At 43.8% G+C, this 13861-nt stretch overlaps 1 long non-coding RNA gene across 2 annotated transcripts in view; it reads left to right on the plus strand.

The window, feature by feature from the left end:
* The window catches only part of LOC144306404 (uncharacterized), a 79543-nt gene extending 72793 nt beyond the window's left edge, over positions 1 to 6750 (plus strand). Inside the window, exon 3 of one of the 2 annotated variants that reach the window (XR_013373495.1) lies at positions 532 to 6750. This is a non-coding gene — a long non-coding RNA (uncharacterized LOC144306404). The remainder of the gene's footprint in view (positions 1 to 531) is intronic. The other variant, XR_013373496.1, reaches the window with a different exon arrangement.
* Positions 6751 to 13861: the final 7111 nt, after the last annotated feature.

The following is a 13861-nucleotide window of genomic DNA, read 5'->3' on the forward strand; positions in this document are numbered from 1 at the left end:
GCCCCCCCCCAATATGGTGCTTTGGAGGGTGTTGACCAGAGGTAGCGCTGCCTGGAAAGGTTGGAGCCAGCTCTGGTAGGTGGCAGCTGCAGGTGCCATCCTGTCTCGTGCAAGCAGGGACATTCGAGAATGTGAATATGTGAACAAACATGAGTGAAATACTCTGGCGTAGAAGCTTGAGGTAGAGGGGAGCAAGAGGTCCTGGGAAGGAGGGGACTGCAGAGCCAGAGAAATATATTTTTTAAGATTTATTTATGCATTTGTTTGAGAGAGAGAAAGTGAGAGAGAGAGCAAGGGGGAGGGACAGGGGGAGGGGCTGGAAGAGAAGCAGACTCCTTGCTTAGTGTGGAGACTGACTTGGGGCTTGATCCCACAACCCCAAGATCAAGACCCGAGCTGACATCAAGAGTCGGATGCTAAAAAAAAAAAAAAAAAAAAAAAAAAAAAAAAAAAAAAAAAAAAAAAGTCGGATGCTTAACAGAGTGAGCCACCCAGGGGCCCCCAGAGAAATATTTTTATTATTGCTTGCAGGGTCATTTTCTCTCCAGGCCAGTGTACTCTGGACCATATAAGCCACACAGCTGCACCTCGGAGTTATATGTGATGAAAACTGAGCCATGGCAACAGGGCAAAGACATCAACAGTGGGAGACATGAGCAGTGTGGACTCTTCAGCTCCTCAGAACTCACCCCACTTCCAAAATTAACCCCTCTCCTTTGGTGGGTCCTGACCCAGGACTTACGGGGGGCTGAGATGGCTATAGGGCTCCATAAGAGGCAGTAGGGGAGCAGAGGTCTGGAGCCAAGCTCCCAGGGAGTCATGCTTCAACTCTCTGGAGCACAAATGAGGCAAGGTGGATAAAAACAAATCTGGGTTTGAAGCTGACCTCATGCCTCCTAGTTCTCTGTGAAGTTTCTTGACCTCACTCAACTTCAGACGCCTTGCCTGTAAAACAGGATGTAACTAGTGACTGTCTGCAGCCGGTGGAGATTTCTTTTTGTTCTTTCTCCCCTTTCCTCCCTCTCTTTGACCATCCCCAGTCTAGGTGCTGAGTGAGTCTGGAGTGAGACAAGGAGAAAGGCCAACCAAGGCTTTGTGTGGACACCTGCACAGTCGTGAAGCTTTTGTGGTGAGCAGGGGTCATGTTGGCAAGAGGAGGAGAGGTGTCCTGTAGATGTTCCACAAGAGGGTGCTACTCTTTGGACTCACAGAAGGGCTTGCAAGCCCTTCCCAGGACACTCAGGGCACTTGGGATCCACCCACACCCTCGTGCCTTCTGCCCCCACGGGGCACCCAATCTATGGGGAAGAACAAGGGGAGAAGAAGCCAAAAAGATCTGGAGTGAAGGAGATGGAGGAAGAGGGACCAGAAAAAGAAGAACCACTCAGATGCCTTCTGAACCAATGTGCTGGAAGGTTCTCAATGGGGAAAGAAGTATCACGCACTGTCTTCATGCTTTTTTTTCTAGTTTGACAATGGACTTTTCCTGCACATCTTTGCACATGTTGTGGCTTTGACTGCAGAGGTGATACAATGCTCCAATGTATCCAAAGTACTGAGCACAGTTTCTGGCACGTGGTAACCACTCCACGAAGTCCAGTGACCATCTTTAGGATAGAAGAGGCCTTGGTTCTTGTCTTGATCTCGCTGCTAGTCACCTGTATTTCCTGGTTGATCAAATGTGGGCTTTCCATGAGATGATCTCTAAGTTCTTTTTTTAAAATTTTTTTATTTATTTGAGAAAGAGAGAGAGAGAAAGAGAGCATGAGCTGGGGAAGAAGCAGAGGGAGACTCCCTGCTGAGCAGGGACCCCCCCCCCCCCGCCATGTGGGGCTCCTTCTCTGGATTCCAGGATCATGACCTTAGCCAAAGGCAGACACACCTAACTGAGCCACCCAGGCACTCTGATCACTGAGTTCTTTTTGAACTCTCCTGTCTTTGTGGGGTTGGGGCTGGGGCTAGGAAGATGGTGGTGGAGTACATATAGCCAAGATTCGGGATGCATTTTGACATGATCTTGGTTGATGGGAATCCAATGTGTCGGGGGAGAAAAAGGCCAGAGTTTCTGCTCTGAGGTCCACCTAAAGCCACCTGAATGCTGAACCAAGAGAACTCAGCGGTGAGCCTTTCTTCTTCAGAATCAAAATGTGTCTACTCTTCAAATGCTCTTCTCATATAGGAAACTCTACCAGTTAGAGAATTGTTCACAAGAATTCTCTCTAAAAGTGGAAATATTTTTGGACGAACATATGGTGGTACCATCTATTCTGATGAGAATGGATTCGATCAAATTGATTTTCTTTGAACCTTTAACTGACATGAGCCACGTTTAGGAAATGGAGTCTTTGATATTAGGATGATGGAGGGAGAGAGGAAGGTGTGTAGGAGAAGGGAGATCTCTGTGGGTACCTTGGTGTACTTGGCAGGTCGAGTGGTGTCTAACAAGCTCCCAGACTGCATCAGTGTCCTAGGGCTACTGTAACAAATTACCACAAACTTGATGGCTTAAAGCAATTGACATGTATTTTTTCCTATTCCTGGAAGGAGAAATCCAAGAACAACAAGGTGTCATCAGGGCCAAGCTCCTCCAGAAGGCTCTAGGGAAGAATCCTTCCTTGCCTCTTCTGGCTTCTGGTGGCTTCTGGCATCCCTGGCTTGTGGCTGCATCACTCCCCTGTCTACCTCCCTGTTCACATGGATTCCCTGTGTGTCTCTGTATGTCCTCTCTTCTTATAAGGAAACAATCCCTGGATTTAGGGTCCCTCCTAAATCCAGGATGGCTTCATCTCAAGATTCTTGACTAAAGACACCTGCAAAGACTCTATTTCCAAACCAGGTCACCTTCTGAGGTTCTGATTGGCCATGAATTTGGAGTGGGACACTCTTCAACCACTGTAGAGGCCTTGCAAGAATGGGAGAGTGGGAAGGAGCCTTCTAGATGGTGCTGGAGAGGAGTCGGAAGAAATTGCAAAGTTAAGACTTTTTTTCTAGAGCTAGCTGTTTCTCTCTTCTCTTGTCAGATGAGACCTGGCCTCTCCTTCCAGAAAATCTGGCCGGAGGGGCCAGAAGATGCTTCTGCAGATGCCGACCTGTGCTGTTGAGCTCTCTCCCATCCCTCATACCTGCTGGATAGCTGGAGAACACTCTCTCCTCAGCTGGCCTCCTCTCTATCCTGCCCCTTCTCCCCTGCCTGCTTGCTCCTCCCTACAGAGGGACCCGATGCCCCTTGAGATGGCTTCACGAGGATCGGCTTAGAGAGTTTTGAATGTGACATACTGGGGTCTGAGGGTTTTGTCCAGGAAAGAAATTACTAGTGGCATTCATTCATGTCAGTGGTAGTCTCTAATTGTCTAAGAGTTTTTGTTAGTTATTGACATGATTCAAATGTGATTAGATCCCCTCAACCTCTCTCCTGAGTAGTATTTTGAAATTTTCATCTTTCCTTGAAATTTTCATCCTTCCTACGAGGGCTTGGTCTGGCAGCTTCATCAGCGCAGCTTCTTTTTAGGCAGCATGCAAGCCCAAGGGTGAAGTGTTGGATTCTTATTAGCATTTTCCAGCAGCCAGGCTGTGTGCTCCTATGCAGATGTGCCGAATGCTTTCCTTTTATGTAAATGTCTGATCCACAACAGAGCTATCCTCTGACTACTTTCATCCTGCTTAGATCTTACAGGGCCCTTTTAAGGTAGCAACCATTTGGCAGTTCTAATCAAAGAAGCTGGCCTCCTTATATCAAGAAGTTAAAATTCTGACATAGCCCTAAAATTTCTTGAGACAAATAGTTCGTATATTTTCAGCTTGATGGTACATTAGTCGTGAGTTGTTTTTTTCTTAGCGTATGATAAAAGATCAACTGCAGCTAGCAAAGAAGGATTTAATAGGATACTGGGGTTTCTTACATAATCAGGGGAAACCAACAGCCAAACGGTGAAAGGGATAAGGATGTGGCTCGACTCAAGGAAGAACCTTGAGAGCCTTGAAATATCACAAGGATTTGGGCTTTGTCTACGCTTCTGTCTACTTATTGATCTCATTGTCACCACAGGTGAGCCCCAATTTTATATCTTTCTGAGGCCACAACTAGAGCAAGACTGACTCACTCTCTCTTGGTCCCACAGTCAAATAAAATGCCAAGGAAAGGGCTGTGATTGGTTCCGCTTAGGCAAGACCATCACTCCTGGATCCAGGGGTCACAGATACCTGGAAAAGTCCTTTCCTTTGGACAATTCATGAACTTATATTGAGGTCATGGCCTCTAAGTCACCTCTTCTTTTAGGCAATGCAAATCTTGATTATTTTGCTGTGCGCATGCCTCTTTTTGAAGAAATGATGCTTTGACTACTATGGTGTTTTTCCTTCAATAGAACCTTTCCAGAACAGTAGAAATAACCATCCCAGCAAAAAATTCTGCTATTCCAAGTTTATTAAAATGGGTCAGATATTTTGTTTAAAATTCTGTGTTAAGTGCTATTGCATAAAGAATACTTGGTGTTGTGGATATAGATTTAACAAACACTATAATATTGCATCCAGCAAGAAAAAATCTTTTCTGTTTTAAGTAACCTTTCATTTGTTAAGGATCTAAAGCTGAGATTTAAAAGGGTAATTGAGGAATGCCTGGGTGATTCAGTTAGTTAATTACCTGTGTTCGGCTCACATCATGATCACAAGGGATTGAGCCCCACATTGGCCTCCCTGCTCAGCGGAGAGTCTGCTTCTCCCTCTCCCTCTGTTCCCCCCACTCATGCTCTCTCTCTCAAATAAATAAATAAAATCTTAAAAAAAAAAAAAGAGGTAGTTAATAAAAGCAGCTCTGGGCTATGACCCCATATTTTAAAAATAAGAGTATCGGCAATAGGTGTCACCATCCTTTAAAAAGACAGGTGTTGGGATCCCTGGGTGGCGCAGCGGTTTAGCGCCTGCCTTTGGCCCAGGGCGCGATCCTGGAGACCCAGGGTCGAATCCCACGTCGGGCTCCCGGTGCATGGGGCCTGCTTCTTCTCCCTGTGCCTGTGTCTCTGCCTCTCTTTCTCTCTCTGTGACTATCATAAATAAATAAATAAAAATTTAAAAAAATTAAAAAAAATAAAAAGACAGGTGTTGGTTGCAACAGAAAAGCAGACCTGATTCTTCTCTCGTCTTTGTTGCACTGAATCATTATTTAATGGAGCAAAATTCTTCCCTTATCCTGTGCATTCCACATTCCTGGTTCCTTGGAGCAGCTAGCACTTCATTCAGGAATACGTCTTTGCCCCCTTTGAAGGATGAGGGCGAAGGCCAGAAGTGCCATCTCACTGGGATATAGCACAGAGCATGAGACTTGGAGGCAAACAGTCCTGGGTACAGATTGATACTCGATTACTTACTGTGTGAGACTGAATATAATATGGAACATGTTAAAGTTTTGATTTTCTCATCTGTAAAGTTGAGATCATTCTACACAGCGTTGGTTTGCATTTTAAAGGAGATTCTCAGTGTAGTATGCTTGGCACATGATTACTGGGCAAGAGTTCTGTTGGGTCCCAACCATACTCTGACCTCACCCCTTTTCTAGGTTGTCCTCATCTGTCTCCTTGGTCCCTTGTATGCCCCCAGCCCAGGGCAGGTTGGAAGGGCATTGGGGACCAGCCTCACTCATGTCAGCCTTACTTCCTGTGGCATCACTTCACTGGAAGCTTCCCTTCCCTCTTTACTGTTTTCACATGAACACTGGGTCATTTCTGGCCGGCTGACCTCACACAGGAAGAGCACCATCTGATATGGAGTGTCCTCTGTCCCATGTGTCTAGCTGTCCCACTGGGATGAGAAGTTAGTCTTGAGTAGTGTATTAGTCTTTCAAAAGCTATGACTTGGTATGTGATCCAGTTCTTTCTGTCCAACATTCATACTCACTTGTGGGCTCATTCCACATATCCCCCATGTTCTTTGGAGAGTGTCTTAGAAAAAGAACACAGTGTTTGTGTAAAAGCATCAGCAGCAGATTGAAGGACACACTGAAGTGAGGGAGCTGGCTGGTCCTTTCCACGGCTGGCCTGGTCCCTGGAGGGTGACAGGAAAGAGAGTCAAGTGGCAATCAGAAATAGTGCCATATAAACCCTCAGGCACCAGGATCCTCATCCAAGAAACCGCTATGAATGTCAAGTGCATCACATTTGCTGAGGCAGGATCTGAGGCCAGCCAAACTCTTGGCCATTGCCAACAGAAGGATGATATATTACGGTTGTTTTCTGTGCTCATTAATATCCGGTTTGCCCAAGGCGACATTTCTCCCAGGGCTAGAAGGAAGCATACATGTCTTCAGCCTTCTCTGGCTCTGGGTATCAAGCTTAGTTTTACAACAGAAGAGTCCATGCTCATTCTGGGGGTCTATTTATGTCAACATAAATGTCAGGAAGAAGAACCCATGAGGCAGCACCAGTGGATGCATGAGGATGAACATGGGATATAATTTGGCACACTCAAAAATCCTGCCCCTTCCAGAAGGGCCGAAAGGAATGGCAGTGACCAGCTGCCTCTGGAAATTCTGATCAAACTTCCCAAGAAGTTGTACAACCATTGACTGGTACCTTGGAGCCTAACCTGTCTTTTGCTGAATACTGTATATTCTTACAGCTGAGGACTCAACTGTCGGGCTCCAGGCCAAGGACTGTCCTATTTCTGTTGAGAAGAGTCAGGAATGCTTGCCATTTAATTCTGTCTCAGATAACATTCAGATGCTTCAACCCATAAAAATAAATCCAATTCTTTGAAGTCTGACGTGTGTTTTGGATCTTTATACGGAGACAATGGGAGCTATATTTCATTATTGGCTTTACTAGGAAGAGCAGGGACTAAATGTAAGATGAAGCTTGTAAAGTCCTTTTAGAGTATTATTGTCTTCATGATTGGGAGGAAATGCACCAGAATTCAATAAAATAATAAAGTAGATTTTTAAAGTTCTAAAGGCAACATTTGGACGGATAGTTATAAAATACTGTGCAAGGGTGCTTAACTTTATTTCTCAATTCGCAAAAGATAAGAAAACCACTTCTGATTTGCTTTAGATCCAGACCCTGAAGGTCTGAGAAGCTGCTCTGAAGCGCGCAGCACAGCTCGTGAATTTGTCCAGAGCGCCACCTAGTGGAGAGATCTGCAGAAGCGACAGGGAGGGACAGTGCAATGACTTTAAGAGAAAGCGAAAAGCCTTTGTTGCCTCATTTTAAAATAACTTTTCTAGGGACATTGGGTGGCTCAGAGGTTGAGCGTCTGCCTTTGGCTCAGGGTGGGATCCCGGGATCCTGGGATCGAGTCCTACATCAGGCTTCCTGCAGGGAGCCTGCTTCTCCCTTCACCTGTCTCTGCCTCTCTCTCTGTTTCTCTCAGGAATAAATAAATAAATAAATAAAATCATTAAAAAATTAAAATGACTTTTCTAATATGTCCACATAAACTTTGCCTTGATAAATATAACATAGTGAACATAACCAACCATTTCCTAACGCAAATAGGAATGATAATGCTTTCTAAAGGATGACCTTTTCTAAAGAAAGGTTTAGAAAAATCAGTTCACTATGTAGAGAATCCATATTTTTAGAGAATCAAATATTTTAGAAAATCAAAACTTTCAGAAAAATCGGTTCTGTATGGCAAGAATCAGTATTATAAGTTAGTGCAGTTAGAGATTGTCACAACTCTCTCAGCCATTTTTTTAAAAGATTTTATTTATTTATTCATGAGAGGCACAGAGAGAGAGAGAGAGAGAGAGAGGCAGAGACACAGGCAGAGGGAGAAGCAGGCTCCATGCAGGGAGCCTGACGTGGGACTCGATTCCGGGTCTCCAGGATCACACCCCAGGCTGAAGGCGGCGCTAAACCACTGAGCCACCTGGGCTGCCCATCTCTCAGCCTTTGTTACATGTATTTCTAATATGTCTCTTTGTTTCATACACTTTACCTCTTAATGACAAAAATTTAGTGCACAAAATTTTATAGAATTGATGCCACTGGTTAATGAAGTTGCAGGTTATATAGTTAGAGAAGTGGCCCATATATATGTGTGTGCATATATGTCTATGTATGTGTGTACATATTCTACATACTATATTCTGTGCATATATATTGAAACATTCAGAGTGTTTGCTACCCAAACCTCCCAGCTGTGAGCTCCCCGAGGGACAGCAACCCTGCATACTGGCCTCTGCACCCTGGGTGCCTAGTATAGTGCTCCCATGACTATGGATTTAAAGCAGTGGTTCTCAACTTTGGCTGTGGCTTTGGGATCCTCAGGAGAGCTCTCAAGAATACTGATGCCAGGTCCCACCCCAGAGACTCTGATTTAATTGCAGTGTAGAATGTGCTGGGTATTGGGAATTTAAAAAATTCTCCAAATGATTCTAATGTGAAGTCAGTTTTGGGAACCACTGATTCTAGGAATTCTCCAAATGCTGAAATGGCAGTCTCACTTCTCATCAGTGGGTGAAGGCAGGAAGACGAAGAAAGTGGGGGGCCCCTGGGTGGCTCAGTTGGTTAAGCATCTGCCATCCACTTAGGTCATGATCTTGGGGTCCTGGGATGGAGTCCCATGTTGGGAATCCCTGCTCAGCAGGGAGTCTGCTTCTCCCTCCATCCCTACCCCTCCCCTCCACTTGTGTTATCTTTCTCTCTCAAATAAATGAGTAAAATCTTAAAAAAAAAAAAAAAAAAAAAAGGAAGTGAGTAACACAGAAGCCCCTGAGATTTGCCAGTAAACACATCCCTAAAGAGTTGCCTGGGTCACAGTAGAGCATTGTGGGAATTTTTCTGGCATGATGGTCACAGTAGTTGGGATGAAAGAACAGAAGAGCTTGAGGGTATTTGAAGGTTCCAGAATTAAACTTCACCTCTGCCACTGGTTTACAAACTATCATATAAACAAGTAATTCACAAAAAAGGAAATAAATTAATAAAAATATATTAAACATATTTAATTTCAGGAGTAACAGTATGAGGGCAAGTGAACATTTCTTCCTCTTAATTACAATAAAATTATGCTGATAATACTCCGTGTTAACAGGGAGAGAGTAAAACTGAGGTTCCTTTGACAGCATGGGTCAAGGATGATCAAAATGTTTACCCTTTGACCCCATGATTCCCCTTCTGAGAATCTAGTATAAGGAAACTATTCACAATTGAGGAAAATCTACATGGACGGAATGCTCATCATGGTTATCTCTAATAGTGCAATATCAGAAACAGCCAAAGTATCAAACAGGAGAAAGGTTAGGAAAGATATGTAAGCGATCTACCCACTGGGTGGAATATTACACAGCCATTATAAATTTTGATAGAAACAGAGATGCACATAAAAATATTTGTGCTCTGATGGTAAATAAATTGTGGCATAATACAGTTTGCAAACTATGATTCCATTGGGTTTTTTAGAAAGTCATATTCAACTCCAAAGCATTCCTCTCCTGGGAGTGCTGTTGTTCTGACACACTAAACATTTGTTTTGTAGGTTGATCGGCCTACGATGGCTCCGTTTTGGCTTTAGATCTTTGATCTACACTGTCTATCTTCTGGGGGCACCTGGGTGGGTCAATCGGTTAAGCACCAACTCTTGATTTCAGCTCAGGTCGTGGTCTTGGGGTCCTGGGATCAAATCTCACATCAGGCTCCGTGCTCAGCATGGGGTTTGCTTCTCCTTCTCCCTCTACTCCTCCCTCTGCTCTCTCTCTTTCTCTCTCTCAGATAAACAAATAAATAGAATCTTTAAACTGTCTACCCTTTGAAATGGCTGTTGGTCCTTTCCATCAGAAGTTACTAGGACTATGGGTACACACACTTTGTATGTGTATGAGCATTGAGTATTTTATAAGACTGATGAATCACTGACGTCTACCTCTGAAACTAACAATTAAAAAAAATTTTGACTGCCTATCTTGCACCTTAGAAGAACCAGAGATCATAAAAGGGGAAGCTATTAAGTCCAGTGAGAGTTCTCCCTTCATATTACATAGAGGAGAAATGACAAGCCTGTTCCATTCATCCTTGAAGTGATCTATTCCTAAGGTCCTTCCCCTTCAGGTTGGAAATTTCCAGATGTTCTTGAATTAAAGAGCCTTGCTGACCACCTGGTTGGAGGCATGACCTGTGAAAGGGAGACCAGAACCTCCACCTCCAGGAATGGCAGACACAACCAAATAGGAACGTGGATGCACAGAAGGGGAATCACTACAAAATGAATCAGATTTACCTCGCAAATCCATCTGTGACAATTCCAGAATTCGGATGGATGCTAGAGCTTTGGAGTAGAATGGAAACAGCTACATATGAGAAGGCAAAGCTGTTGCTCCACAGAGAAGCCACTGCCAGTGAACTGAGAACCCAGCCAGAGCTTCCAGACTGTTCAGCAAAGTGTGCCACGGACAATCCACAGCCAATTAATTAACACTGAGCTCCATGCATATTAACTTGTGGTAGAGTGCTTGTAATCTATCATCAACCTATTACAAAAGTTATTAGCCTATTATTTTAGAAATGATTTAGTCCATGTCATTTCCTACATTATGGTCTGAAGGACCAGAGAAGCCAGGCTGGATCCAATAGAATGCCTTTCTTCTTTCTGCTTTAAGAAGAGAAAGGAGTTTTATGGTGTCTCCTCACTAAAATTCCAACAGTTTGTTGTTTCAGGTGTAACCCAGGGGCTCAGATGATTATTTCAGCCTTTCTCCACCTTTTGGCTTTTATTTTTTTCTTTGTTTTATTTCCATCAGAGAGAATGGAGATCATTTTAAACAGATGAGCAGCAGCCCTGAGAGTGAGATGATAAAAAGTGGCTATTTGGACTTTAAGATTATTTTATTTTGCTCATTTGTTTGTTGATAATTGTGATAAAAAAACAACACATAACATAAAATGCATCATCTCAATCACTCTAAAGTGTGCCCCAGGGTTAAGTATATTCACACTGTTGTGCAACAGATCCCTAAAAATTTTTTATCTTGAAAAACTGACACTCTATGCCCACTGGCCGCCATCTCCCCATCTCCCCCACCTCTTGGCCCCTGGCCACCACCATCCTGCTGTCTGTTTCTATGAGTTTGGCTACTCCAGAGACCTCACATAAGTGCAATCATATGGTCTTGTCCTTTTATGATTGGCCTATTTCTCTTCAATCATGTATGTCCTCAAGATTCATCCATGTGGTGGCATGTGTCAGAATTTCTTTCCTAAGACTGATAAGACTAATTTTATTACTTGTTTTCTTTTAGCCTACAAACATGCTCAATAATTCCATTTCATAACAATAGAAATAAAAAAATAATGATTTCCTCTCTTGTATGTGTTTTTTTAAAATTATTTATTTATTTATTCATGAGAGACACACAGAGAGGCAGAGACACAGGCAGAGGGAGAAGCAGAACCTCACTGTGGGACTTGATCCCAAGACCCCAAGATCATGCCCTGATCCAAAGGCAGTGCTCAACCACTGAGCTCCCCAGGCGTCCCTCTTGTATGTGATGTAATGAGCACCGAGTACTGATATCTACCTCTGAAACTAATAATTAAAAAAAAAAAAACAAAACATTCATCACATAGGCTGCGATTAAAAAATAATTTCCTCTTTTTTTCTCAGATAAACCCTCAAACTTACGTTTTTCTTTCTCATTATCCGAATAGAGCCCTAACTGCCCTGTGCTCAGTCCTTTGCTTTTTGGGATCTGGTTTGTAGTTCACCACTCTTCTAAAACTATTTCCTTGAAGAGTGTTGGAACTTTCTGGAATAAAAAAGTTCTTCTATAGCATGACGCACTCACAGGAAATCTACTTCAATTTTTTGCTTATGTTTTCTTCCAGATAAGGTTCTTTGTCCATGTCCTGCAGCTTTCTTCTTTTCCTTTTAATTTTTGTTTAGTTTAATTTTGTGTAGTGTGGCTTTTATCCATGGAAAACCTGTAGAGCAGAGAGAGATTACTCATGCTTCAAGTAGACAGCTCTGCTCCGACATCCAGTTGCTCTTCTATGGAGTGGGTTCTACTTGATGTGTTCCTCATCTTATTTTGAGGCCTGCTTTAAAGCGAGATAATTGTTTTCAGTTCTGTTTTCTGTAGCCTGGTGGTATGAAGAGGGATGGAGAGGCTAACATCCTGGCTGGGGCTAATATCTTGGCCTGGGTGCATGAGTTCTGAACGTGCTGGGGCCCGCTCAACCCAGCCAGGGGGACAACCAACCGCCATCAGGTTGGGCTCATGACCCCAATGCAACAGGACATCTTGGAGGATGGGAAGTCTTCCTCATCGTTCTCAAGACTCTCCAGGCCCCAATAGAGAGAAGGGCTTCTAATCTGGAAGACTTGGCCACAGTTTCTCCAGGGATGCCAATCCATGCCCTTGGTTGACTTCTCCACAGATCAGAAGTGAGAAGTCTCAAGAGTTTATTGACTCATTCCTCCTCTTTCTTCCGTTAGTGCTCCCAGGGGAGGAGAGAGCCATCTGGAACCACATGGACTGTACCACTCCAGAATCGTTGGATCCTTCCTCCGTGTCTCTTTTTCAAAGTATATGGCGTGGAGGGACTTCTTTTTTCTTGTTTGATGACGCCTGCTAAGTTTTCATTGTTTCCTTTTGGCTTTTGTGTTTGTTTGCAATGTTTTGCTCATTGCTTTAGCAACTGGGGAGAGATTCTATGAGTTGGCTTTGTGTGGCCATCTGTGCCTGGAAGTCCAACAGCAGCGTCCTCATTATGAAAGGGAATGATCTTTTCTTGGTACTCATCCCCCTCTGCCTCCTCAGCATTTTTCATGCAGTTGACTATACCCTTATCTGACCCAGTTCTGTGATATGCTCTGGTGTGACCCCAGGACCTCTTTTGTTTTGGACTCCTTCACGCTAAAATGAAGCTGTTGGACTAATTGCCAATTTTTAGTGCTGGTTGCACATTGAATCACTAAGGGAGCATTTTAGCAATACTTTGGTCCTAGGAAATATAATTTATTTTGCTTCAGGTTGAATCTGACCATCAGTATTTAAAACAAACAAACAAACAAACCTGCACAGAAGATTTAATGAGTGGCCCTAATTGAGAGCCACAGATCTTTTCATGTGACAGACCCACCCAGCTCTGATGCTGTAAGGCTGTCCATCTCCTGCTCTCAAGAAGGCAGGTGTACTCACCAGAAATCCCCACAAAGTGCAAGCAGTCAAACAACTTTAGTAAGAGGAAAGATTCCATGAACAGGAAATGCAAAACAGAAAGAGGACTTAAGAACAGCAGAGGAAGGGCAGCCCAGGTGGCTCAGCGGTTTGGTGCCTGCCTTCGGCCTAGGGTGTGATCCTGGAGACCCAGGATCGGAGAGTCCCACCTCAGGCTCCCCACAGGGAGCCTGCTTCTCCCTCTGCCTGTGTCTCTGCCTTTCTCTCTCTCTCTGTGTCTCTCATGAGTAAATGAATAAAATCTTAAAAAAAAAAAAAAAAAAGAATAGCAGAGGAAGAAAAGCCCCAAATAGGATGCTGATTCTGTTCCCTAAGCAAGAGTAGGACCTGGGAAGTTGTAATTTTAAAAAGCCACCCAGAGAATTTGCGTAATTGATGAGATTCAAGAACTGGTTATCTGGAGATACCCTTTGCTTGTCTCCTGCCAAACATGAGGTTTCAGAAAGGTCTTTCTAGCGCCTCCTGTCCCACTTTAACTCACGCCCCTGGCTTTTTCTTTTTTCAGGGCTGAGCTATTTGGAACAGTCTATGTAGCTTCAATCTGTCTTCCCCTTCCCCTCCCTCAGCTTCCAAACTGTTACTAGGACAGTGCGTCTCAAGCTTGAATGTAGATCAGAATCAGCTGGACGCCTTGGTACAACACAGATTCCCAAGCCCCATGGCCAGAAATTCTGAATTCCCACTCTGAAG

The sequence above is a fragment of the Canis aureus genome, chromosome 37, assembly GCF_053574225.1.
Source record: "Canis aureus isolate CA01 chromosome 37, VMU_Caureus_v.1.0, whole genome shotgun sequence".
NCBI classification, from domain to species: Eukaryota; Metazoa; Chordata; class Mammalia; order Carnivora; family Canidae; genus Canis; species Canis aureus.